Source organism: Schistocerca nitens, chromosome 2, assembly GCF_023898315.1.
Source record: "Schistocerca nitens isolate TAMUIC-IGC-003100 chromosome 2, iqSchNite1.1, whole genome shotgun sequence".
In the NCBI taxonomy this organism is placed as follows: Eukaryota; Metazoa; Arthropoda; class Insecta; order Orthoptera; family Acrididae; genus Schistocerca; species Schistocerca nitens.
The window spans coordinates 996666184-996691492 of NC_064615.1; the positions used below are offsets into that span (position 1 = coordinate 996666184).

Sequence of the window (25309 nt, forward strand, 5' to 3'; positions counted from 1 at the left end):
GACGTGGTTTAGACGACCATTCTTACAATGTCCTTTGACACGTTCTCTATGTCGAACAAATTCACTTCTGAGAGAGCGTCGTCTTACATAAAAGTAATATCAAATAGTACAGAACATACAGTGAGAGAAAAAAATCCCAACGGAAAAAAAATTGATGAAAAGTAATGAAATTTCGGGATAAAATTTGTCTAGGTAACATACGTAAGTGGTTAACATTGCAATATCACAGGTTAATGTAAACGCGAGATAAGCCATTGCAAATGTGTAATGCTTGTACGTTATTAATCTGTTTAACCGCCAGAATGTTGAAAGCAAGCTTGCAAAACGTGCACGCAAAATCTCGTACAGGTGCGAGATGTCAGTTTGTGGGATGACGTTCCATGCCTGTTGCACTTGGTCATTCAATACAGCGGCGGTCAACGCCAGTTGTGGATGATGTTGGAGTTGTCGTCCGATGACGTCCCATATGTGGTCGATTGAAGGCAGATCTGGTGATCGAGCAGGCCAACAACATGTCGACACTCTGTACTGTATGTTGATCACACCGGCGTGATGGCCAACACAAAAGGTCTACTGCCATCTCTGCAAAAGGATTAGTTTTCACTAGGGTGACGTCTCGCAGGATGTGGGTACAGCGATGTTTGCGTACGTCTGGTTAAGGTTAACCATTAATACGCGTTCATCTGGAGATAGAATGTTAAGTTGCAATAGTGGTATATGGGTGAGCGTTATCGTGTTGGAAAACACCGCCTGGAATTGTGTTCATAAATGGCAGCACAACAGGTCGAATTACCAGAGTTACGTACAAATATGCTGTCAGGGAGCGTAGGATAACCACGAGAGTGCTCCTGTTCTCATACGAATTCGCAACCCAGACCGTAGCACCAGGTGTAGGTTCAAAATGGTTCTCAGCACTATGGGACTTAACTTCTGAGGTCATCAGTCCCCTAGAACTTAGAACTACTTAAACCTAACTAACCTAAGGACATCACACACATCCATGCCCGAGGCAGGATTAGAACCTGCGACCGTAGTGGTCGCACGGTTCCAGACTGAAGCGCCTAGAACCGCTCGGCCATTCCGGCCGGCACCAGGTGTAGGTCCAGTGTGGTACCACGCAGTCAGGCGCTTACCTGATCTCCTCCAAACCACCGCACGGCCATCACTGCCACCGAGGCAGAATCAGCCTTCATCAGAAACACAACAGAACTCCACTCTGCCCTCCAATGAGCTCTCGTTTGGCACCATTGAAGTCGCAAATGGCGGTGGTTCGGGGTCGGTGGAATGCACGCTACAGGGCATCTGGCTGTCCCTGAAGTAACCGATTTGTAACAGATTGTTGTGTCACTGTGGTGCCAAATGCTGCTCAAATGACTGCCCCCTTCATTGGACATCAATAAAAACGACGAAATCCAATATGCCGTCCCCAAAATTGATTTGTCGACTGCTATGGAGTTTCGTGGCCGCACGGAGTATCACGGAAGACACGTGATTTTTGACGTCACTTCGCAGTAAGCTTCGAGTGACAGAAGTCACGTGACGGAAGACACGTGATTTTGACGTCACTTCGCAGTAAGCTTCGAGTGACTGGAACTTCTCCGTTACGATCCTAGGCTCGGTCGAGCCGCAGCAGTGCAGAGCAGAGGCGCGCCGCGGCGCAGCGGCCGGGCAGACGGCAGACGACCTTCCCACGCCCACCTCTGAAGGCGATCCCCCGGTAACGGTAAACGTTTCATCAGCGGGCGCTTCCCTACTGACGCCACGGACCGGGCGGCAAGCGCGTAGCCTTCGCGCCGCGCGCCGCTCCGGCCATGCTCCACAAGTGCTCGCGCGATCGCTATAGTTTGCGCCGGGTCACCCGTCATGCTTAAGGCCAGTTCACACTGTCCGTCATGTCATGTCATGTTGCGTCGCGTCACGTCAGGGTGTATTCGCATTATCAGTCACGTCAACTTACGTCAAGTCACATCAATTCTCCTCGCCAAGAACCGAGCAGTGAAAGTGACGTTATGAGTTACCTACCATCGTTGTTTTTGTGGTCTTCAATCCTGAGACTGGTTTGATGCAGCTCTCCATGCTACTCTATCCTGTGCAAGCTTCTTCATCTCCCAGTACTTGCTGCAACCTACATCCTTCTGAATCTGCTTAATGTATTCATCTCTTGGTCTCCCTATACGATTTTTACCCTCCACGCTGCCCTCAAATGATAAATTTGTGATCCCTTGATGCCTCAGAACATGCCCTACCAACCGGTCCCTTCTTCTTGTCAAGTTGTGCCACATACTCCTCTTCTCCCCTATTCTATTCAATACCCCCTCATTAGTTACGTGATCTACCCATCTAATCTTCAGCATTCTTCTGTAGCGCCACATTTCGAAAGCTTCTATTCTCTTCCTGTCCAACTATTTATCGTCCATGTTTCACTTCCATACATGGCTACACTCCATACAAATACCTTCAGAAACGACTTCCTGACACTTAAATCTATACTCGATGTTAACAAATTCCTCTTCCTCAGAAACGCTTTCCTTGCCATTGCCAGTCTACATTTTATATCTTCTCTACTTCGACCATCATCAGTTATTTTGCTCCCCAAATAGCAAAACTCGTTTACTACTTTAAGCGTCTCATTTCCTAATCTAATTCCCTCAGCACCACCCGACTTAATTCGACTGCATTCCATGATCCTCGTTTTGCTTTTGTTGATGTTCATCTCATATCCTCCTTTCAAGGCACTGTCCACTCCGTTCAACCGCTCTTCCAAGTCCTTTGCTGTCTCTGACAGAAACCTCAAAGTTTTTATTTCTTCTCCATGGATTTTAATACCTACTTCGAATTTTTCTTTTGTTTCCTTTACTGCTTGCTCAATATACAGATTGAATAACATCGGGGAGAGGCTCCCTTCCCAACCACTGCTTCCCTTTCATGCCCCTCGACTCTTATAACTGCGATCTGGTTTCTGTACAAATTGTAAATAGCCTTTCGCTCCCTGTATTTTACACCTGCCACCTTTAGAATTTGAAAGAGAGTATTCCAGTCAACATTGTCAAAAGCTTTCTCTAAGTCTACAAATGCTAGAAACGTAGGTTTGTCTTTCCTTAATCTTTCTTCTAAGATAAGGCGTAAGGTCAGTATTGCCTAACGTGTTCCAACATTTCTACGGAATCCAAACTGATCTTCCCCGAGGTGGCCTTCTACCAGTTTTTCCATTCGTCTATAAAGAATCCGCGTTAGTATTTTGCAGCTGTGACTTATTAAACTGATAGTGCTGTAATTTTCACATCTGTCAAAACCTGCCATCTTTGGGATTGGAATTATTATATTCTTCTTGAAGTCTGAGGGTACTTCGCCTGTCTCATACATCTTGCTCACCAGATGGTAGAGTTTTGGCAGGACCGGCTCTCCCAAGGCCGTCAGTAGTTCTAATGGAATGTTGTCTACTCCCGGGCCCTTGTTTCGACTGAGGTCTTTCAGTGCTCTGTCACACTCTTCACGCAGTATCGTATCTCCCATTACATCTTCATCTACATCCTCTTCAATTTCCATAATATTGTCCTCACGTACATCGCCCTTGTATTGACCCTCTATATACACCTTCCACCTTTCTGCTTTCCCATCTTTGCTTAGAACTGGGTTTCCATCTGAGCTCTTGATATTCATACAAGTGGTTCGACCATCAGTGATACAAAAAGTCGGACTATAGTATCGGAATCGAGGAACTAACAACGATAAGGTTTATTAACTCAAGATTACTAAACCCTCGTAAAAATTATGACTGCACTTCGTGGTTCCCGCTAATCTGGACACATGAGTCGCACATGTCATTGAGTACCTTCATCGTAAACATTGTTGTTAATAACGGCTGTTTTATTTATTGCCTGCTGACACTGGTGCTGTCGTCGTAAATACACGAATGGGCATTAAAATTGCTACACCAAGAAGAAATGCAGATGATAAACGGGTATTCATTGGGCAAAAATATTATACTAGAACTGACATATGATTACATTTTCACGCAATTTGGATGCATACATCCTGAGATATCAGTACCCAGCATAACCACCTCTGGCCGTAACAACGGCCTTTGTACGCCTGGGCATTGAGTCAAACAGAACTTGGATGGCGTGTACAAGTACAGCTGCCCATGCAACTTCAACACGATACCACAGTTCATCAAGAGTAGTGACTGGCGTATTGTGTCGAGCCAGTTGCTCGGCCACCATTGACCAGACGTTTTCAATTGGTGAGAGATCTGGAGAATGTGCTGGCCAGGGCAGCAGTCGAACATTTTCTGTATCCAGAAAGGCCCGTAAAGGACCTGCAACATGCGGTCGTGCATTATCCTGCTAAAATGTAAGGTTTCGCAGGGATCGAATGAAGGGTAGAGCCACGGGTCGTAACACATCTGAAATGTAACGTCCACTGCTCAAAGTGCCGTCAATGCGAACAAGAGGTGATCGAGACGTGTAACCAATTGCACCCCATACCATCACGCCGGGTGATACGCCAGTATGGCGATGACAAATACACGCTTCCAATGTGCGTTCACCGCGATGTCGCCAAACACGGATGCGACCATCATGATGCTGTAAACGGAACCTGGATTCATCCGAAAAAATTACGTTTTGCCATTCGTGCACCCAGGTTCGTCGTTGAGTACACCATTGCAGGCGCTCCTATCTGTGATACAGCGTCAAGGGTAACTGCAGCCATGGTCTCCGTGCTCATAGTCTATGCTGCTGCAAATGTCGTCCAACTGTTCGTGCAGATGGTTGTTGTCTTGCAAACGTCCCCATCTGTTGACTCAGGGATCGAGACGTGGCTGCACGATCCGTTACAGCCATGCGGATAAGATACCTGTCATCTCGACTGCTAGTGATACGAGGCTGTTGGGATCCAGCACGGCGTTCCGTATTACCCTCCTGAACCCACAGATTCCATATTCTGCTAACAGTCATTGGATCTCGACCAACGCGAGCAGCAATGTCGCGATACGGTAAACCGCAATCGTGATAGGCTACAATCCGACCTTTATCAAAGTAGGAAACGTGATGGTACACATTTCTCCTCCTTACACGAAGCATCACAACAACGTTTCACCAGGCAACGCCGGTCAACTGCTGTTTGTGTGTGAGAAATCGGTTGGAAACTTTCCTCATGTCAGCACGTTGTAGGTGTCGCCACCGGCGCCAACCTTGTGTGAATGCTCTGAAAAGCTAATCATTTGCATAACACAGCATCTTCTTCCTGTCAGTTAAATTTCGCGTCTGTAGCACGTCATCTTCGTGGTATAGCAGTTTTAATTGCCAGTAGTGTATTACGAATGTTTAGTAATGGCTTGCCTGTTTTCCAATATAATTTATCTTACCGTGGCTACTTGAGTGAAATATGAATTAGTCACAGTTAGAAGTGTGTTAGTTTAGGCCTATATTACATTGGCCTCCTTCAGTGCTAGTCTCGTCTTTTGCTACTGGAATTAGCGCGATATGGATGGTGCTGTGCGTTTGATTTTGACAGTAACGTACTGAATGATTTGCTTGACGACCTTTACCCGAGCAACAGTAGTAAAACCTACAGCAACCTCAGGGAGGAAAGTATGCTCATTCTGTTCTTAGAGCAAACGAAGAATGGCGATGACATTTTGTGACCATTGCTCAAGCGCAATTTCTGCAGAACGCCAAGCTTGGAGCAGTAAAATTGTCGTGATAGGGTATAAAACAAGACATTCTGTATTTACGTGGCATCTAACGTACTATTGAACGTTAATATTTGTAATTAACTAGCGCTTAACCTGTAATTTATGACATATTTTGAATAAAATTAGTAGTAGTATTATCTACGATGGTTTAGTAGCAATGTGACATTTTCCACTCTTTAGTATCCAGGGTTAATGGTCAAAGCAAAATTCATAAAGTATGTTCTTGATAAGTTATGTGCGGTAAAATTCTGAGGAGTTAAACATTTCAAAACAACATTTATTGCTAGCGAAAATATATACATACAAACACATCAAACAATATTTGTAAGGGAATAAGTAGAACCTATTTACCTTAACCATTATGTTTTCTTTCCTCAAGTAACTAACAACGCTATAAATAACTCTTTTTTCGCCTTCATTAGAGCTGGTTTTTTTCACTTAAAATGTTATCTAATGAAAATTGTGTTTATATACACTGTGGGCGTCAGGTCTGCCCTGTTATTGTAAAGCGTAAATAACTTTTCGTTTTGAAATGTCTCGCTTGTGAAAAAACGCTCAGTGGAAAATAATATCCAAGTCGTCATGGAAGATTTGCAGTTTGTCACGAAAACAAAGCACAACAATAAAATAAAGATTAAGGAGACATGTTGCTGTGGTCTTCAGTCCGAAGACTGGTTTGATGCAGTTCTCCATGCTACTCTACCCTGTGCAAGACTCTTCATCTCCAAATAACTACTGCAACCTACATCCTTCTGAATCTGCTCAATGTATTCATCTCCTGGTCTCCCTCTACGATTTTTACCGGGCATACTCCCCTCCAGTACTAAATTGGTGATCGCTTGACGTCTCAAATGTGTCATATTAACCGATCCCTTCTTATAATCAAGTATGCCACAAATTCCTTTTTCCCCCAATTCTGTTCAGTACCTCCTCATTAGTTACATGATCTACCCATCTAATCTTCTCCAGCATTCTTCTGTAGCTCGACATTTCAAAATCTTCAATTCTCTTTTTGTCTAAACTGTTTATTGTCGACGTTTCACTTCGATACATGGGTACACCCCATTCAAATACGCTCAGAAAAAACTTTCTGACATTGGATGTCTACAAATTTCTCTTCTTCAGAAACGCCTTTCTTTCCATTGTCAGTCTACTTTTTATATCCTCTCTACTTCGGCCATCATCAGTTATTTTGCTCCCCAAATAGTAAAACTCCTTTACTACTTTAAGTGTCTCGTTTTCTAATCTAATTCTCTGAGAATCACCTGATTTAACTCGACTACATTCCATTATTCTTGTTTTACTTTGATTGATGTTCATCTTATGTTCCAGTTTCAAGACATTGTCCATTCCCTTCAACTGCTCTTGCAAGTCCTTTGCTGTCTCTGACAGAATTTCTGTGTCATCGGTAAACCTCAAAGGTTTTATTTCCTTTCCGTGGTCTTTCATTCTTAGTACAAATTTTTCTACATTTTCCTTTACTGCTTGTTCAATGTACAGATTGAATAACATCAGGGATAGGCCGCAACCCTGTCTGATTCCCTTCCCTACCACTGCTCCCCCTTTCCGTTTCCCTCAACTCTTATAACTGCGTCTGGTTTCTACAGAAATTGTAAACAACCTTTCCGCCCCTGTATTTTACTCCTGCTACTTTCAGAATATCAAAGAGAGTATTCAAGTCAACATCGCAAACGCCTTCTCCAAGTCTACAAATGCTCTAAATGTCAGTTTCCCTCTCCCGAACCCTTCTTCTAAGGGCAATCGTAGGCCAGTATCGCCTCGCGTGTTCCTACATTTCTCCGGAACCAAAATTGATCTTCCCCAAGGTCGGCTTCTATCCGTTTCTCCATTCTTCTGTAAAGAATTGGTGTTATTATTTTGCTGCTGTGACTTATTAAACTGATAGTTCGGTAATATTCACATCTATCAGACCCTACTTGCTTTGGAATAGGAATAATTATATTGTTCCTTAAGTCTGAGGGTATTTCGTCTGTCTCATACATCTTGCGCACCAGATGGAAGAGTTTTGTCATGACTGGCTCTCCCAGAGCGTTGTTCCGGCTTAGGTCATTCAGTGATCTATCAAATTCTTCTCGCAGTATCATATCCCCATTTCATCTTCATCTACATGCTCTTCCATTTCTATAATATTGTCCTGAAAGTACATCTTCCTTTTATGGACCCCCTATATACTCCTCCACCTTTCAGCTTTACCTTCTTTGCTTACGACTGGTTTTCCATCTGAGCTCTTGATATTTATATAAGTGGTTCTCTTTTCTCCAAAGGCCTCTTTAATTTTTCTGTAAGCAGTATCTATCTTCCCCTAGTGACGTATGTTTCTAAAGGAGACATAAAAGCACGAATTTCGCTACTATAACAAGAGTGGACCCCACCGTCAAGACTTTCTTCCCGAGAAATCTTCACGTGACGTGATGTGACGGTCCGTTCACGGCCTGTGTGAATGCCGCCATTTGAAATGCGCTGTGGAATGTTTAAGTGAGTTGGCCTTTACGTTGCTGAGGTCTTCTCCGCCTTCAAACCGTTTTACGCGGGAGAATTTTTGCTCTAAATCGACAATTGTGGGTGCGCGTCACGTGACAGCGTAAATCACCCGCCAACCACGTCGCTAGTGTGTCAGTGTCCAGCGACGCCTGTGATCGACTGACAATGCCGCGTGTGGAGTTCTAAAACCTTGAGTATGTTGCAGACTGCGCATGCGCAGGACCAGGAGTGCGTGGCATTATGTGCTAACATCGGAAATTAACCTATTCCCGCTGAGCTCACCCCTATTATAGTAATGGACTTTGTGCATCTGTGTCTTCTTAAATTTAATTCGTTGTTTTCTTCGATTTCTCGACATATTACGGTTATAACACTAGAGCCTCGAACTTTTCCTATTAGTTTTCTCCCACATTAGAGACAAAATATCTGAAAGCAAAAAGGTTCTACAATACCTGAAAAATTAGCCTGCGATTGCGCAAATAAGAAACGTTCTTTAGTTAAAATTGTTTCAATAGTGAAAAAGTCGAATGTGTTTAACGAGGTAAATAATTCTCTGTGATTTAGCATATAGAAAGAAAGCAACATACAAAGAATAAAGCAAAAAGGCGCTATTTACAGCCTCCTAAAAATTTAAATTTGATGATGATCTACGGTTTTATATATTGAAATTCAACTTAACTGTACAGGTAACAGGTATAGATGTAGGAGGGACGTTCTAGAAGTAATGCAACGCATTATTTCTGGCCAGTTTCGGTTGAAAACGTGCGGAATTTCTTGTGGGACAACTTGAAAAATTTCGCGCTTCAGTCCCTACAGTTTCATTAAGTTGCTGTAAGTGGCAGCGCTATGTGTAGTCATCAATTTGGCTTTTGTAATGGAGATGTGATACAAGCAGAGAGCTGACATTAAGCTTCTTTGGCAGGAAACCATAACATTGCAGGTATTCATAGGCGCTTGCAAAATACCTACGGACACCTGGCTGTGAACAAAAGCACGGTGAGTCGTTGGGTGAAGCGTCGGTTATCATCGCAACAAGGTCGCGCAAATCTGCCGATTTCCCGCGTGCCGGCCGGCCGCACACAGCTGTGACTCCAGCGATGTTGGAACGTGAGAACACTCTCATTCGAGGTGATCGACTGGTCACAATCTAACATCTCACTGCACAACTGAACGTATCTGTTGTTAGCGCCGACACAGTCGTCCACAGTTGGCGTAACTCAAGTGTGTGTGTGTGCCCGCTGGGTTACTCGCTGCCTAACAGAAGACCATAAGAAGCAACGAAGTACCATCTGTGAGGAATTGTTTCGCGTTACAAGGCCGATCGCGACAGCTTTTTTTCTTTTTTTTAATCGAACGTCGTCAATGGCGATGAAATATAGGTTCATCACTTCCAAACCGGAAACAAAATGGCTATCTAATGAGTGGCGCACACCACCTCTCCTCCAAAGAAAAAGTTCAAAGCCGCCCCCTTAGCCGGTAGCGATATGGCGACGATCTTCTGGGACTAAATGGTTCAAACGACTCTGAGCACTATGGGATTTAACATCTGTGGTCATTAGTCACCTAGACTTAGAACTACGTAAACCTAGCTAACCTAAGGACATCACACACATCCATGCCCGAGGCAGGATTCGAACCTGCCACCATAGCAGCAGCGCGGTTCCGGACTGAAGCGCCTAGAACCGCTCGGCCACAGCGGCCGGCCTCCTGGGACTATGAAGGGCTTATTCTATTTGATGTCCTCCAAAAACGGTTCAAACGGCTCTAAGCTCTATGGGATTTAACATCTGAGGTCACCAGCCCCCTAGACTTAGGAAGTACTTAAACCTAGCTAACCTAAGGACATCACACACATACATGCCCAAGGCAGGATTCGAACCTGCGACCGTAGCAACAGCGAGGTTCCGGACTGAAGTGCGTAGAACCGCTCGCCCATAGCGGCCGACCTTCTGGGACTATGAAGGGCTTATTCTATTTGATGTCCTCAAAAAATGGTTCAAATGGCTCTAAGCGCTATCTGAGGTCATCAGTCGCCTAGACTTAAAACTACTTGAACCTAACTAACCTAAAGACAGCACACACATCCATGCCCGAGGCAGGATTCGAACCTGCGACTGTAGTCGCAGTGGGGTTCCGGACTGAAGGGCCTAGAACCACTTGGCGACGTTGGGAGCAGCGTATAAATTGTGGAGGAGAGTATTTCGAAGGAGGGTATGCACAATAAGTAAAAGATGAGCTTAGAAAAATTTTGTTGTCAAGTTCCGGATTTTTTTGAGCTGACCTCCTATTTCAAAGCCTAAAACATGTATAAATTCATAAATAACACAAGTTAATGTTGAATGTCTGTACATAAAAGCTATTTTGTTCTGCTCATGGAGTTAGCACTATCTAATGTTCTTATTTAATTATGTAACCAAGCCATTACTTTGGCAGAAAAAAATAAAAGTCAAAAAATAAACACCAGTGATAAACTCCTGCTCATAATATTATACTGTAATATTCGCCCCTTAGAAGTAGTCGCACTGCATTGCAGACATGTCTTCCTAAGTTTCCCACGTGTGGAGCCTTCGGTATATAGCAGTCTCATCCACACACCTCCTCGGAATACTGCAGTGGTGAGGGAAGCCGGAGCGCTGGGCAGACTCGGCGCTCCGGGAGTGAAAATCCTTACCAGGCTCGATCTAAGATAAGTCTTAAGCTCACTAGTGCCTCGCTAATTCCTACGTTTCTCCAGAACGCAAACCGATCTTCGCCGAGGTCGGCTTCTAGCAGTTTTCGCATTCTTCTGTAAATTATTTGTCATTATTTTGCAAATATGACGTATTAAACTGATGGTTAAGTAATATTTTCACCTGTCAGCACCTATCCCTAACCATCCATAAATGTAGAAATGTCTGCCCCTGAAGATTAAGAAAGTGCGTCGCCATTCCTCCTCTTTTGTGGACGTGTAAGCGATTTGCAAACTTGTCCTAAAGTTTGCTGGACTCTTGTGTGCTCAGCTGTGGATTGCGGCAAGCGCGACAACGGTTCTAACCGTGAGACCTTCGGCGTAATGTGTCCCGGCGTCGTGACTCTGGACATGAGGCGAACGGCTCGCCACCAGAGCGCCTTGCACCGGGGATTAATTGGCATCTGGCGCCGATCTGACTGCGTATAACGGAGGCGTGTAAGTTTATTTCCAGTGTGCAGGAAGCGACCTCAGAGTGGAAAATGCCTGAAAGCGACGCTGCGGAAGGAAAAATAGGGCTTAATGGCAAGTCGACGCCACGAAAAGGTGGGGAGACAAACTACCCATGATTTCTCTGAGAAAACCATCTCAATGTTCGCACAGAGTTACGTAGCAAACAACCACGTAAGACTTCCAAATTCGGGTCCTTAGTTACCCAGAAGCTCCATAGCTAAGCGACGGAAAGGGGCTTAATCCCATGCATTTCGTTACGTATTTAGCTTTGAAAGTGTCCGTGAACGTTTTTATTAATGTAGTACTTGTATTGGAGGAGTAAAGAGATGGAGTGAGATCCAGACTTGTTCTCTGGAAAACATCTGAAGTGATCACCGTGTTCTTTTGCCTCACACGACGGTCATGCCGCAATTTACAATATTGTTTTCTACATCTGCATCTGCATCTACATTTACATACATACTCCGGAAGGTACCCTGTCCACTGCTACTCGTTTCCTTTCCTGTTCCACTCACAGATTTAGCGAAGGAAAAACGACTATCTATAAGCCGCCATATGAGCCTTAATTTCGCACACCTTATTTTCGTTTCCTTACGCGAAATGTATGTTGACGGCAAGAGGATCGTTCCGCAGTCAGCTTTAAATGCCGGTCCTCTAAATTTTTTCAATCCTATTCCTCGAAAAGAATGTCACCTTCCCTCCAGGGATGCACATTTTAGTTCCCGAAGCATTTACGTAACACTTGTGCGTTGTTCTAACCTACCGGTAACAAATCTAGCAGACCACCTCTGAATTGCTTCGATGTCTTCCTTTAATCCGACTTAGTGCGAATCCCAAACACCAGAGCAGTACTCAATAATAGGTCGTACTATCGTCTTATATACGGTCTCCTTTACATATGAACCTCGCTTTCCGTAAAAATTCTCCCTGTAAATCGAAGTCGACCATTCGTCTTCCCTACCACGATCTTCACATTCTCGTTCTATTTCATACGGCTTTGCAACGCCACGCCCATATATTTAAACGACGTTACTGTGTCAAGTATGACACTACCAATGCTGTATCCGAGCATTACGGGTTTGTTTTTCCTATTCATCCTCATTACCCTACACTCTGCTGCATTTAGAGCCAGCTGCCATTCATCACACCAACTACATCTACATCTACGTTATTTCTCTGCTGTTCGCAATAAAGTGCCTGGCAGAGGGTTCAATGAACCACCTTCAAGCTGTCTCTCTACTGTTCCACTCTCGAACGGCACGCGGGAAAAACGAGCACTTAAAATTTTTCTGCGAGCCCTGATTTCTCTTATTTATCGTGATGATCATTTCTCCCTATGTAGGCGGGTGGCAACAGAATGTTTTCGCAATCGCTGAAGAAAACTGGTGATTGAAATTTCATGAGAAGATGCCGTCGCAACGAAAAATGCCTTCGTTTTAATGACTGCCACTCCAATTCACGTATCACGTCTGTGACACTATCTCCCCTATTTCGCGATAATACAAAACGAGCTGCCCTTCTTTGTACTTTTTCGATGTCATCCGTCAGTCCCACCTGATGCGTATCCCACACCGCACAGCAATACCCCAGAATAGGGCGGACTAGCGTGGTCTAAGCAGTCTCTTTAGTACACGTGTTGCTCCTCCTAAGTGTTCTGCCAATGAATCGCAGTCTTTGGCTTGCTCTACCCACAATATTATCTATGTGATCGTTCCAATTTAAGTTATTTGTAATTGTAATCCCTAAGCATTTAGTTGAATTTACAGCCTTCAGATTTGTGTGACTTATCGCGTAATCGAAATTTAGTGGCTTTCTTTTAGTACTCATGTGAATAACTTCACACTTTTCTTTATTCAGGGTCAATTGCCACTTTTCGCACCATACAGATATCTTATCTAAATCATTTTGCAATTCGTTCTGGTCATCTGATGACTTTACAAGACGATAAATGATAGCATCGTCTGCAAAGAATCAAAGACGGCTACTGAGATCTTCTCCTATGTCGTTAATATAGATCAGGAACAATAGAGGGCCTATAAAACTTCCTTGGGAACGCCGGATATTACTTCTGTTTTACTCGATGACTTCCCGTCTATTACTACTAACTGTGACCTTTCTGACAGGAAATCACGAATCCAGTCGCACAACTGAGGCGATACTCACAAGGGAACCTCCCCATCGCACCCCCCTCAGATTTAGTTATAAGTTGGCACAGGGATAGGCCTTGAAAAACTGAACACAGATCAATCGAGAAAACAGGAAGAAGTTGTGTGGAACTATGAAAAAAATAAGCAACATATACAAACTGAGTAATCCATGCGCAAGATAGGCAACATAAACGAGAGTGTGAGCTGACGAGCGCCGTGGTCCAGTCATTAGCGTGAGCAGCTGCGGAACGAGAGGTCCTTGGTTCAAATCTTCTCTCAGATGAAAGTTCAGGCACTCACACATAATCAACTTCGCTCTCCAAAATTCCAGGACATGTTCAGATTTGCTTGGACATATACAGAATTTGACGGTCTACGCACGGAAACATTTAAAAACGTAAAAAACATATGTTTTGACAGAGCACAGGGAAAACTGTGCGACTCTGAAACTGTTGCATTCATTTGATGCAGTTTATGTGACAAACTCTTATGTTTTCATCACTTTTTTTGGAGTGATTATCACATCCACAAGAAGACCTAAATCGGGCAAGGTAGAAGAATCTTTTTACCCATTCGCCAAGTGTGCAAGTTAGGTGGGTCGACAACATGTTCCTGTCATGTTACGCACATGCCGTCACCAGTGTCGTAAAGAATATATCAGACGTGTTTTCCTGTGGAGGAATCGGTTGACCAATGACCTTGCGATCAAATGTTCTCGGTTCCTATTGGAGAGGTACGTCCTTTCCGTCTACTAATCGCACGGTTTTGCGGTGCGGTCGCAAAACACAGACACTAAACTTATTACAGTGAACAGAGACGTCAATGAATGAACGGACAGATCGTAACTTTGCGAAAATAAAGAAAGTAAAATTTTCACTCGAGGGAGGACTCGAACCAAGGACCTTTCGCTCTGCAGTTGCTGACTCTAACCACGAGACCACGGCGCTCATCAGCTATCATTGTCCTTTATGTTGCCTATCTTGTACATGGACTACTCAGTTTGTATATTTTGCTTATTTTTTCATAGTTCCACACAACTTCTTCCAGTTTTCTCGATTGATCCGTGTTCAGTTTTTCAAGACCTATCCACTGTGTTAATTTATAACTAAATCTGAGGGGGGTGCGATGGGGAGGTTCCCTTGTCAGTAGGCACGCAGTTTGTTTAGAAGACGCTCGCCGCGCGGGATTAGCCGAGTGGTCTCAGGCGCTGCAGTCGTGGACTGTGCGGCTGGTCTCGGCGGAAGTTCGAGTCCTCCTTCGGGCATAGGTGTGTGTGTTTGTTCTTAGGATAATTTAGGTTAAGTAGTGTGTAAGCTTAGGGACTGGTGACCTTAGCAGTTAAGTCCCATAAGATTTCACAGACATTTGAACATTTTTTTAGAAGACGCTTGTCAGGAACGGTGTCGAAAGCCTTCTGGAAATCTAAGAATATGGAATCAATTTGACATTCCCTGTCAATAGCTCTTATTACTTCATGAGTATAAAGAACCAGTTGTGTTTCACAAGAACGATATTTTCTGAATCCGTGCTGACTATGTGTCAATAAATCGTTTTCTTCGAGGTACTTCATAATGTGCGAATACAGTTGTTGTTGTTGTTGTTGTGGTCTTCAGTCCTGAGACTGGTTTGATGCAGCTCTCCATGCTACTCTATCCTGTGCAAGCTTCTTCATCTCCCAGTACCTACTGCAACCTGCATCCTTCTGAATCTGCTTAGTGTATTCATCTCTTGGTCTCCCTCTACGATTTTTACCCTCCACGCTGCCCTCCAATGCTAAATTTGTGATCCCTTGATGCCTCAAAACATGTCCTACCAACCGATCCCTTCTTCTAGTCAAGTTGTGCCACAAACTTCTCCCCAATCCTATTCAATACCTCCTCATTAGTTACGTGATCTACCCACCTTATCTTCAGCATTCTTCTGTAGCACCACATTTCGAAAGCTTCTATTCTCTTCTTGTCCAAACTGGTTATCGTCCATGTTTCACTTCCATACATGGCTACACTCCATACAAATACTTTCAGAAACGACTTCCTGACACTTAAATCTATACTCGATGTTAACAAATTTCTCTTCTTCAGAAACGATTTCCTTGCCATTGCCAGTCTACATTTTATATCCTCTCTACTTCGACCATCATCAGTTATTTTACTCCCTAAATAGCAAAAATCCTTTACTACTTTAAGTGTCTCATTTCCTAATCTAATCCCCTCAGCATCACCCGATTTAATTTGACTACATTCCATTATCCTCGTTTTGCTTTTGTTGATGTTCATCTTATATCCTCCTTTCAAGACACTGTCCATTCCGTTCAACTGCTCTTCCAAGTCCTTTGCTGTCTCTGACAGAATTACAATGTCATCGGCGAACCTCAAAGTTTTTACTTCTTCTCCATGAATTTTAATACCTACTCCGAATTTTTCTTTTGTTTCCTTTACTGCTTGCTCAATATACAGATTGAATAACATCGGGGAGAGGCTACAACCCTGTCTCACTCCTTTCCCAACCACTGCTTCCCTTTCATGCCCCTCGACTCTTGTAACGTGCGTCTCGTTTCTGTACAAATTGTAAATAGCCTTTCGCTCCCTGTATTTTACGCCTGCCACCTTCAGAATTTGAAAGAGAGTATTCCAGTTAACGTTGTCAAAAGCTTTCTCTAAGTCTACAAATGCTAGAAACGCGAATACAGTATATGTTCCAAAACCCTACTGCAAATCGACGTTAGTGATATAGACCTGTAATTCAGCGGATTACTCCTACTTCCCTATTTGGGTATTGGTGTTGTCTAAGTCATCTTGTATAATCTTACAGTTACTCATCTTCGATACCTTCCCGTACATCATAGCATCATCTGCAAACAACATCAGACTGCTGCTCACCCTGTCCGACAGTTCATTTATGTATATAATAACTGCGGTCTTGTCACACTTCCCTGGAGCACTCCTGGCAATAGCCTTGTCTCTGACGAACACTCGCCGTTGTGTACAACATACTGGGTTCTATAACTTTAGAAGTCTTCGGACCGCTCACATATCTGTGAACCTATTCCGTATGCTCGTACCTTCGTTAACAGTCGGTAGTGTGGCACCATGCCAAATGCTTTACGGAAATCTAGGAATATGGGATCGCCTGTTGCCCTTCGTTCATGGATCGCAGGATCTCATGTGAGAAAAGGGCGATATTTTCTGAAACCGTGCTGATTCTTGGACATACTTTTTTCGGTGTCTAGGAAATTTATTATATTCGAACTCAGATTGTGTTCTAGAATTCTGTAGTAAATCGATGTTACAGATATTGCTCCTAAGGAATGTTAATATTCGGGATTTGGCCCCTAACGTTGGGTGAAGAGCATGAGATGGACCGTGTCCGCACTTACCTTGAAACGTACGTTGGGAACGCCCAGCGCGAGTCATGAAAAACTCTCTCCTCCCGAACAGGCCATGAAGGCTCAAAGGTACCAACCGGCCGCCGTGTCATCCTCAGCCCACAGGCGTCACTGGTGTGGACATGGAGAGGCATGTGGTCAGCACACCGCTCTCCCGGCCGTGTGTCAGTTTCCGAGACCGAAGCCGCTACTTGTCAATCAAGTAGCTCCTCAGCTTGCCTCACAAGGGCTGAGTGCACCCCGCTTGCCAACAGCGCCCGGCAGACCGGATGGTCACCAATTCAAGTGCTAGCCCAGCCCGACAGCGCTTAACTTCGGTGATCTGACGGGAACCGGTGTTACCACTGCGGCAAGGCCGTTGTCGAGAGCCATGAAGGTAACTGATAATCGAGATGGCAGAGTAGCTGCTGATTTTCATTATTTACTCAAAGTAAAGATGAACTGATATCCTCTCGATTCGCAAATAAATGTTAACTTACTACATGCCTTGACAATAAGATCTAAAAATTAGCGGTCATATCGTTGCAACAACAATAAATTCGTACAAACAATGCTGTTGGTGGAACATCCGCAACTGAGCATTATACCAGAGGTATACTCACAGGTAGCATACCACGCCTAGTACACGAAAATGTTCAAATGTGTGTGAAATCTTATGGGACTTAACTGATGAGGTCATCAGTCCCTAAGCTTACACACTACCTAACCTAAATTATCCTAAGAACAAACCCGAGGGAGGACTCGAACCTCCGCCGGGACCAGCCGCACAGTTCATGACTGCAGCGCCTCAGACCGCTCGGCTAATCCCGCACGGCCCTAGTACACGTCCACCACGGCTTATAAGAGCCCGAAACCGGTCGTGTGATAATAAATGAACTATACAACTGAAGCGGTATTTTCAATCTCTGGAATAAATTCGCAGTTTAACGAAATAATCGATAGTTGTTCCAGTAAAACGGATTCAAAAGAATACCTATATCTAAAGAGTCCAAATTAAGCAAGTGCTAAGAATGAAGTGGCGTCGTCCGCGCAAACCTAGTAGCTCGTTTTTGCCGACATATTGGCGTCCAGATGAAGAGCCGGTTGAATACAAAAAATTCTGATTTTCCTCTTGGTCAAATTACTCGCATTTTTCGTGTCAAATAAAACTGTCACCTTCCCATATAACGTAAACCTGAAGCTATTCTAATGATCTATCTAACACCACAAGCTGGTTTATGTATTCACATTCGTTGGTTTTGCTACGTCATAATCAAACTGTCACGTTCCAGCTTACCAGTACCTTCAACCATGATTTCACGTTTTAGAGGAATTAATTAATGACAATTTCATCATCACTTGTAAGTGCAAAAACAATGTGAGGCAAACGCAAAACTGAATGCGAGCAATGCTTAGTTTTTAGCGAGCAGACGTCCGAAAAAGAGCGGGCAATGTATTAGCAATTTTTTTATTTCTGCCGCATGTCCTAATAAAGTAAAGAGACGATAGAAGTGAAGAAAGGGCCTCCTTCACCAAGGTCATTCGTACCCCCAGTCATTATTTTTTCTTGTGGCATAACTTGCGGAAGAAAAAAAACTAATTTCGGGAATCGTTTTCCAATGCCGTGTTTACATGTTAGACCTGAATTACACTCCTGGAAATTGAAATAAGAACACCGTGAATTCATTGTCCCAGGAAGGGGGAACTTTATTGACACATTCCTGGGGTCAGATACATCACATGATCACACTGACAGAACCACAGGCACATAGACACAGGCAACAGAGCATGCACAATGTCAGCACTAGTACAGTGTATATCCACCTTTCGCAGCAATGCAGGCTGCTATTCTCCCATGGAGACGATCGTAGAGATGCTGGATGTAGTCCTGTGGAACGGCTTGCCATGCCATTTCCACCTGGCGCCTCAGTTGGACCAGCGTTCGTGCTGGACGTGCAGACCGCGTGAGACGACGCTTCATCCAGTCCCAAACATGCTCAATGGGGGACAGATCCGGAGATCTTGCTGGCCAGGGTAGTTGACTTACACCTTCTAGAGCACGTTGGGTGGCACGGGATACATGCGGACGTGCATTGTCCTGTTGGAACAGCAAGTTCCCTTGCCGGTCTAGGAATGGTAGAACGATGGGTTCGATGACGGTTTGGATGTACCGTGCACTATTCAGTGTCCCCTCGACGATCACCAGTGGTGTACGGCCAGTGTAGGAGATCGCTCCCCACACCATGATGCCGGGTGTTGGCCCTGTGTGCCTCGGTCGTATGCAGTCCTGATTGTGGCGCTCACCTGCACGGCGCCAAACACGCATACGACCATCATTGGCACCAAGGCAGAAGCGACTCTCATCGCTGAAGACGACACGTCTCCATTCGTCCCTCCATTCATGCCTGTCGCGACACCACTGGAGGCGGGCTGCACGATGTTGGGGCGTGAGTGGAAGACGGCCTAACGGTGTGCGGGACCGTAGCCCAGCTTCATGGAGACGGTTGCGAATGGTCCTCGCCGATACCCCAGGAGCAACAGTGTCCCTAATTTGCTGGGAAGTGGCGGTGCGGTCCCCTACGGCACTGCGTAGGATCCTACGGTCTTGGCGTGCATCCGTGCGTCGCTGCGGACCGGTCCCAGGTCGACGGGCACGTGCACCTTCCGCCGACCACTGGCGACAACGTCGATGTACTGTGGAGATCTCATGCCCCACGTGTTGAGCAATTCGGCGGTACGTCCACCCGGCCTCCCGCATGCCCACTATACGCCCTCGCTCAAAGTCCGTCAACTGCACATACGGTTCACGTCCACGCTGTCGCGGCATGCTACCAGTGTTAAAGACTGCGATGGAGCTCCGTATGCCACGGCAAACTGGCTGACACTGACGGCGGCGGTGCACAAATGCTGCGCAGCTAGCGCCATTCGACGGCCAACACCGCGGTTCCTGGTGTGTCCGCTGTGCCGTGCGTGTGATCATTGCTTGTACAGCCCTCTCGCAGTGTCCGGAGCAAGTATGGTGGGTCTGACACACCGGTGTCAATGTGTTCTTTTTTCCATTTCCAGGAGTGTAGTTTTGTGGTTGGATGGTGATTGGTTGTTTTGGGGAAGGGGACCAAACAGCTAGGTCATCGGTCACATCGGATTAGGGGAGGATGGGGAAGGAAGTCGGAAGTGCCATTTCAAAGGAACCATCCCGAAATTTGCCTGAAGCGATTTAGGGAAATCACGAAAAACCTAAATCAGGATGGCCGGACATGGGTTTTAATCGTGGTCCACCCGAATGCGAGGCCAGTGTGCTAACCACTGCACCACCTCGTTGGGTTTCATAGATGGGCAGCCTGTTTTGTACTATCGTGAAATAGGGGGGGGGGGGGGCGGGGGGTGAGAGCCATTGAATGCCATGGACATGATACGTGAATTGAGGTGGAGATCATTAAACCAAAAACATTTTTCGTCCCGGTAACTTCTTCTCATGAAGTTCCAATCACCAGTTTTCTCCTTTGACTGCGAAAATATTCTGTAGGCGCCCAACTACACAAGGAGAAATGGCCATCATGGTACAATAAGAGAAAAATGGAGCTCGCACAGAGAGATTTAAATGTTTGTTTTTCCCGTGCACCGTTCTAGACTGGAACGGTAGAGAAATAGCTTGAGTATGGTTCGATAAACCCTCTGTCAGGCATTAATTGTGAACTGCAGAGTGATAATGTAGATCTATATCTGTGACTGTCTGGAGTGTGTGTCGGAGCGGTCATTCTTAGACATTTTTCTGGGTGATTTCTAAGTTGGGCAACTTACGAATTTTCGGTGGATGTTGATTTAGGACACTACTTATTTTTCTCGCTCCTCAGCACTTGTATTGTTGCAGCCTCTCATTCACACACTGTGTAGCAAACAAAGAAAACTAACTTATAGAACGGGACGAACGATAGTCACGCTCGAGATTTCCCGATACGCCGTAGAGCTCGATGCGGTATCGAGCAGTATTCGAACACTCAAGATACTATAATGATCTACCAAATGGACTGTAAATGAGTTTTTCGTCCCCTATTCATATACTAGAATAACGAGTGAAAGAGTTAGCAGCTTCTAATCACCGTGAAAACAGGTTGGAAAGAGTCATACGAAATAAATAACCACGTTGGTTAGAAGTTAAATGCTTAATAAACAAAATAAATCATTTTAAATAAGCTACAAATGCTTTCTTGGGAAAAAATTTAGTGGCAAGAAACATCGTGAAAATTGTACCAACAGACGGTGCTAGTCTCGGGAGTAGCAAAAGTTCGAAATTGATTGGCAGTTGCAACCTTTTACATGTTTATTAGTTGCTGTTTTAACTCAAAATCTGCACCCTAGAAGCTACTAAAGTCAATATACCACATTATTTTTTTCCAACTCCATAGTATATTAATAAAATTATTCCCCTTTAATAGTTCAGACGCTGAAACAAATTGTGGCTGCGAGAACGTATTAAATACGTTAAAACACATTGTGGAGAGACCGCCATATCCAATTTTTGTACTATATTTTAAAAGATTTACTCTTATGTGGCCTCATAGCAGAAAATTACACAGAGTGACAATTATTGAACTATGCACAATAAAACCGTCATAACTTCTGAACGGTTTGCGTTAGGACGTTCAAACTGCACTGTTGGCCGCAGGGCATGATGGGAATTATTATGCAGCCTCCTTTCATTTGGATGGGTTCGTCAATAAGCAAATAGCCGCACGCGGTAGTCGCGCGGTCTCCAGCGCCTTGCCACGGTTCTCGCGGCTCCTCCCGTCGGAGGTTCTAGTCCTCCCCGGACATAGGTGTGTGTGTTCTTCTTAGCGTAAGTTAGCTTAAGTTAGATTAAGTAGTGTGTAAGCCTAGGGACCAATGTCCGCAGCAGGTTGGTCCCATAGGAAATTATCACAAAAGGAAAGCAAATCTGGCACATTTGGGGGACTGAGAATCCGCATATCGAGATCGAGAAGTCTCTTCACCATCAACGTCTCACTGTGTTGTGTGCAATGTCCAGTCACGAAATAATCGGTGCGATATTCCATGATGGCACGGTGACTACGGAACAGTACTTGAAAGTGTTGGAAGATGATTTCATCCCCATTATCCGAAGTGACCCTGGTTTCGACAATATGTGCTTCAAGCAAGACGGAGCTCGACCCCATCGAAGCAGGAGAGTGTCTGATGTCCCGGAGGAGCACTTTGAGGACCGCATTCTGGCTCTGGGGTACTCAGAAGCGACTGGCAAGCGCCTCGACTGGCCGCCATATGCAAGGTGTACAGCAAAAACCTCAAAACCATTGCTGAGCTGTAACAGCCATTCAGGAGGTCATCGACAGCATCGATGTTCCGACATTTCAGTGGGTCATGCAGAACTTCGCCATTCGTCTGCGCCACATCGTCGCAGTGATGGCAGGCATGACGAACATGTCACAATCTAAATCAGAATATCTGCACTGAGGTTTAATTGTTGAATAAAGTGTGTGCACGCCATCGTTTGTAACTAATTTAAGTTTACTTTTCACATAGCTCAATAATTGTTACCCTGCATCTGCTTACAGCCCATATGGGGCGAGAAGGATGAAATAACACTAAACAAAAAAAGTTGTGGAGAGATTACCTGCTTTCCTGAACTGTTAATTAAACTGCTCGAACAGTTCGAATCGTGTTCAAACACAGCTCTAGTAAAGTAATTTTTTCCTCGTACATTGCAGAGATCCAAAACATAATGTCTCTTGTAACCGATAAAAATATGACAACCTTTAACGCTCATACAGAAATTAAATCTAAAACACGCACGAAGAAGTGACGTCCTAAAAGGTCATAAATTATATATCTCTTTTTCAAACCAACAGCTCACTTCATGGAATCAGTGCTCGAAACAACAATAATAATATTCCAAAAGATTTAAACCCACTTTGTTTAGAAATGTGTCCATTGCTGGCAGTTTAAATTACAGATAAATTTCAGTTTAAAAGGATGACCAATTCCTTCTACTCCACTGATGAACCCCACAGTACAGTTGACTGATACGCATATATTACGAATAACATCAGATAATGTATTGCTTAAAATTTATCTTCATACATTGTCATTGCAGTAACAAGATCAGTGTAAACTAGTGTTATAAAATGATTTTCTCTTTGCTGATACTTGGCTACAATAACCTAAGAATTACCGTATGTGCCTCAGTGTATGGTACATTTACACGTTTTGTGACGAGTTTGTTATTACGTCGTAAACGAATGCATGTTTAAGTTTGTCTTTACTTATTCCACATCCATGAGGACCATTTCGACTAAGATCTGTCGAAGGTACATTAGCATATCCTTTTTCAGGGTTCTGTACCTCAATCGGTAAAGAACGAGTCCTTATAGGGTCACTTTGTTTCTCTGTCTGTTTGTCTAATTGTTAAAAACCCCTTTTTTTCTCAGGAACGGGTAAACGTATCAAATCGAAATTATGTCACGTATTACGGCCCACAGCGCCTTCCCAGTATAAAAAATTGAAACTTCTAAGTCAATGTAATCGGAAAATGCGGCTACTTATGTCACATATTTTGATACTCGCAAACTCATTCATCAAAAACTATACGGTACTTACAGTTGACCTAGAATCATGAAATTTGGCAAGAAGCATGGTTTCACAGTACAGGTAAAGGAAAAGATCCGAAAATTGTTAATTCGTAATTATATCACTCGAAAAAAATACTTCTTTTCTCATGTTTCACCCGACGTCGAACTAGAAATTAAAACAATCAGTAGTTCTGAATTCAGGCTGACTGGATCGCAGTCGTAAAAGTCAAACATCAGGCAAAGAATGACTTTACTACTCATGTAACACCCTTCGGAATTTATCCATCATTAAATATCCAGGAGCGATAGCTGTACGTAGATATGGCGTTTTAAGTGGTATGTGAAATGCCATACCTACATGCAGCAATCGCTCTTGGATATCTAATGATGGATAAATTCCGAAACTCGTCATCTAAGCAATAAAGTCGTTCCTTGCCTGATGTTCGACTTTTACCATTGCCACCCAACCAGCCTGAATTCAGAGCTACTAATTATTGCAGTAACGGTCACCTGCTTCCTGCACAACTTTATGTTACATTTATATTACTGAAATTAAAACATTCTCGAAAATCTTTGAATACCTGGGACCGATATCTTGCCAGTATCAATGTCGAGAAGAGCCAAAAATGGTGGAGACACTCGATTCCCGGAATAGAAGAACTGTCTACGTACATAATTAAATTTGTACAGAACTTACAGTGCGCGAGACATACTCGCCCCTGGAAAAGTTTTCTTTGCAAATATTTATTGTGTGTTCTTGTTTTCTGACATATTCTACATCATTGATAATCCCCTCATTATGGAACCAAAAGTACGTATAATCTAATCTGATCCAAACACAGCAGATATACTATCACATCACTGGCCAAAGTTTTACCGCTAGTATAGCAATTTGCTCTGAAGCCCGATGTTGGAGTTTTTACATGACCAACCGAAGGTAGCACTAGGAAATCAGTTTACGAAAGCCAGATTTGCTAGCCCCGTGTAAATTAAGTAAATGGAAGCAGTTCACATATTTCGCTATATGGACGTCATCTGGTTCTGAGTTCGTCATTGGCTACGCAATGTAATGCTCCCATCGGTTCCCTGCAACCCAACAAGGTGATGCATTGCCGGCATCTACGCTATGCCACGTGTAGCCGCAGTGAACGGGCGCCCCGTCGGAAATTTTAGGTCCTCATTAAGGGGGAATGGGGGGACGTTACGTAAAATTGGTCAAAAACGTTGAAATTTTTGCCACGTGATAGTTCTTTAAGGTTTAATTCGCGCTGCAAATGATTTAAAACTTGTTTTGTTTCAACCAATGCTCAGTGTCCTTCCCCTTTATCTACATGGCTCTGTCCTTGTTTGCGATTTTTTATTAATATCCTGCAATCAAACAAGGCATCTGTAGAGTATAGAAGGCTGTAAGCCCATTTACGATGCAACTAATTACGATTTAATAACGAAATGCATACATGGTGGAACGTAAAAGCCGAACGAAAGCTCATTTAGAATGGACGTCCAAAGACAACATTTTGCTCATCTACTGTTGTTTCCTTGCATAGTGCTTGTCTGGTTTTCAGTCATGATAACACTGGAAGATTCAGGAAACTCACGAGACTACGATTTGACGCAGGCTGCTTCACAGAAAACCTACTGAAGAAGATTGATGATGTGCGTATTACTAGTTTTGAAATGCCAAACAAGTATATAGCCAAAAAAGGGCATGCCAAGTGGATCGGACTAGAAGAAACGGCTACATGAAGACCAAAAATACCAAATGTACGGTTATGGCCAACACTAAGGTACTTGTTACTGGAGTAAATGCTAATAAAGTCTTTTTTCTGCATT

General features: G+C 44.0%; 1 protein-coding gene and 1 pseudogene across 1 annotated transcript in view; one reads left to right on the top strand and one right to left on the bottom strand.

Annotated features, from left to right (window-relative positions):
- The window catches only part of LOC126237316 (protein spaetzle 3), a 207318-nt gene that overhangs the window by 22999 nt on the left and 159010 nt on the right, over window positions 1-25309 (top strand). The window lies entirely within an intron of this gene.
- LOC126238117 (5S ribosomal RNA) lies at window positions 17159-17276 on the bottom strand (annotated as a pseudogene).